Source organism: Galeopterus variegatus, unplaced genomic scaffold (genome assembly GCF_000696425.1).
Source record: "Galeopterus variegatus unplaced genomic scaffold, G_variegatus-3.0.2 Scaffold6790, whole genome shotgun sequence".
Taxonomy (NCBI): Eukaryota; Metazoa; Chordata; class Mammalia; order Dermoptera; family Cynocephalidae; genus Galeopterus; species Galeopterus variegatus.
In genome coordinates this window covers 68,846-72,840 of record NW_007732901.1, presented here as the reverse complement: position 1 = coordinate 72,840, position 3,995 = coordinate 68,846, and positions in this window count along the sequence as shown.

Genomic DNA, 3,995 nt, shown 5'->3' with positions numbered 1-3,995 from the left:
GTTAGCCTGTTGAAAAAATAAAAATAACATTATGGCTTTAACATATATATGATCACAACGTATTTTTAGGTTTTTATTTTTCATTCTAGGAATTATTTTTTTAACTATATAGTGTTTGCCAAATATTATACTACCTATGAAGGATACAAACATGAACAGGACAAAATTCTAAGGGTGGGGGGTGACAATCAAGTAAAAAGTCCAATACAGAAGAATATTGTCATCAAAATAGCTTTTGAGAGACAGTTGACTAGTTTGAACTGTTGTAGAAATTACATCAGTATTCTGGACTATTTTGAAAAAAGGCATATTGGACTTTTCCAATGGAATATGGTTAGGTTATTTGGAAAGATGGAGAGCCTAATGTACAAGGGTAGTACAAAATGTTTGTGGAAAAATAAAATTAAAAGATAATAAGAATCTTTCCATGAGCATTTTGGAGACCCTTCAATATTACTAATACTTATATAACATTTAAGAACAAAATTTCTGACTTAAATTTAACACTTTTCAAATATTTGGGTTGGCCACACAATTTTGAAGTAGATGTTGTTTTGCTTTAGTTTCTTTAATCTCCTTATTCTGGTCCCTTTCTCTTTTGTTGTGGTGTGCCTCTCTTTTCCTAAAGGTCCTTGGTGTCTTCTCTATAGTATAACATCAAAAGCTGCTCTCAGAAAAGGGTATTATGGACTGATTGATTGTGCTTCCCCTCCACACCTCCCCTCCAAAATATGCTGAAGTCCTAACCCCAAATGTGATGAAATTTGGAGATGGGGCCTTTGGGGCTTGGGCCCTAATAATAGGATTGGTGCCCTCATAAGAAACGATACCAAAGAGTTTGCTCTCTTTCTCTTCAACTCCCACCCATCCCTGCCCTGTGATAATGAAGCAAGAAGGCAGGCTTCTGCAAGTGAGTAAGACAGCTCTCACCAGAAACTGGCCATAACGACGCCCTAATTTCAGACTTCCAGTCTCTAGAACTGTGAGAAAATAAATTTCTATTGTTTAGCACCATGCAATCTATGGTATTTTGTCATGGCAGCCCAAGAAGACTAAGACAAATACCGTAAAATTATTATTTCATTCTTTTTCCCAGGTTATTAGAAATTAAGTCATTGACTCTGATTGTGGAATGAGATCTTTGACCCATGGTAAAGTGATTATAACAGTGTTAAGGTTATGAAGATGAGGGTAATCTTTAAAATCACACGGTGTTGGTAAATGCCCTCTCCAATTAAGTATTTGTCCACTGCTGCCACCACTTCTTGATCCAAACATGAATTCTTTTCATTCAAATTTTGAAATCATGGTTTATGTCAGCATCTCCCAAACACGAAGACACTCACTTATCTTTAAAATGAGTTTTTCCATTTTCAGTGAGTGAAATAACTTTAAAATAGTTTGTATTTGTTTTAGAAAAGTTTTACTAATCCGGGGGGGGGGGGTTGTTTGTTTTTTGTTTGTTTGTTTGTTTTTATCTTTTTAATCAGGTTTCGTTATTGGTCTCTTATTTAACTGTTAAAATATCCTTCCAACTCTTTAATATCATCTACTTTAGACAAAGAGACTAAGAGTGACTGTGGCTCAGCCTCTTTTCATTTGGAGATGATCAATTTCAATTCAATTCAATTCAGCTCAATTGAACAAATGTCTTTGAAACACATACTGTATTGTAAGTGGTACTGGAAACATGAAGATGCATATAACATTATATGATGTGTCTTAAAAGTTAGAGATTTCTGCTGAATCACCTACAGTCAGTTATACTTGTAACTAGTTGAAAAGATCTGTAAGGTATTTATAGTTTAAAGTATAATTTGTGGCTGTAGGATAGAATAATGCTAATTAGCCCAGCCAGAGACAGAAGCTGCAAACTTGGCTTTATTAACAACCAACTGCATACTCACTAAACACTTGTCAAGAGTATTTGTTATTTTGTTTACCATTTTGTTCTCTTTGCTTCAGGAGACATAAAAGAATGAGAAGCACTTTTTATTCTTCTAAGAAAGTAGGGTTGACTGTTTGAATCTTGGCTCTGTGCCTTATGAAGTTCTTAATAGCTTTTGTATTCTAGGGCCCCAAACAGAAGTTTAGGGCATGAAGAAGATCCAACTTTTACACTTATGGGGTAGGAGCTAATCCAGGATAAAGAAATAGAGGCTAGTGTTATAAATCAAGGGACACTAATTAGTTTGCATTGAAGAAGTGAATAGTGAAGAGGTAGTTTAACTGAAACCAGGAAAGAGATATGTGTTTTGGGGTATCTGTGACAAGTTTCCCACAGATGACGTTACCTAGGAGACTTTACAAAGTTTCTCATTCCCTACCAAAACAGGGAGAGAGGGTAAACAATGATCTTCCAAAACTGATCAACGGGTCTTGGACAATGAGCATTTCAGTGGCTTTCAAAGTGGAATGACTATGATAGGGACCCTTCGTGAATTTTCTTGTCACTGTGAGACTCTAGCCTAAGGAGAGGGGCAAAACCATTACTGATATTGGTCATCTTCTTGTCCTGACAAGTTGCAGATATAATTTGATTTAGGAAAAAGTAGAGAAAGGGGACATTTCTTGTACCTGAGGGTTGTGGAGAAAATGTATGTCCATTATAAAGTGCAAAATGAAAATCTGTGCATTTTCCACTCTAACTAAATATACATAGCATTAAAATTAATTTTTAAAAAGTACATTTAGTGCTAGTATCAAATATATTTATTCTATGAGCAGGAAGTCTTCCGGTATGTGACTGAGAGCTGACCTGACACACATCACATTGATTTCATTATATACTTGTGCAGCAATCACCCAAGAGAGAAATCCTTTCTAAATAATGCAGGCAGTTTTATACATGGGGTTTCCATCATATCAGTGTAACTCGAAACCACTACATTATTTAAAAATACTTCTTTATTGGGGTCTAGGTAATTGGGTCACAGCACAATATATTAAAAGAAATGGTATTAAGACTATATGACTTTGTAATTTTCAACTGTTGCCTCTGTGTTTCCAAAATCTCTTTTTATCTGAAAAGCGAGCCTTGCATATCTTTCCAGGAGAAAAAAATCAAGGTCCTTGCTGACAAGAGAGCGAGGAGGAAGAGATGGTCAATTAGATTGCACAATATCAATCAGTAATAAGGCGGCCTCTGCAGAGATTGCACTCTTTAAACTACGGAATATTTGTCCAGCACTCTGCACTCATCCAACTGCTCTGCCTGAACTTTCCATCATTAGGGTCATTCTTTTGGGTAACAAATGTGCGGCAGAAAATCTGGAGATATTCTGATACATAAGCCTTCCTGTATGTTCTTTTCCAAGGTAGAAGGGGCCCTTCATTTTCTTGTCCTATCTTCTTAACATGCATGTAATACTGAAAATAAAAGTCCTGCAAAACGTTTTACTAAAGTAGAGATAAGTTAAGCAGAGGAGCACACAGCAACTAAGGATAAGCTTCACAATTAGTCAGGAGACTTGTCTTACAAGTCTTGAATAAGTCCTAAATAACTTATTTCAAAAAATGCCTGAGGAGGATGATTTCAAACAGCTTCTGTTAAGTCAGTATAATATTTGGCAGCTTGTCCCATCTTCCCTGCCTCTTAGTGACTGGCAACAGTTTGTATGAATAATTTACAGACAGAATAAATACCTGTAATGCAGAGAAGGTGTATATGCTGTGATATAAAGTCTTTGATACTGGTGATATGAGCTATAGAAAAGAAAAATGAGCTGGAGTAGCTATTCTCATATCTGACAAAATAGAGTTTAAAATAAAAACCATAAAAAGAGACAATGAGGGCCACTACATAATCATAAAAGGACTGATGAATCAAGAAGACATAACAATCATAAATATGTACACACCCAATTTTGGAGCAGCCAGATTTATAAAACAAACTCTATTAGACCTAAAGAAGGAAATAGACACTAATACCATAATAGCAGGGGACCTGAACACCCCACTGTCAATATTGGACAGATCATCTAGGCAAAGAATCA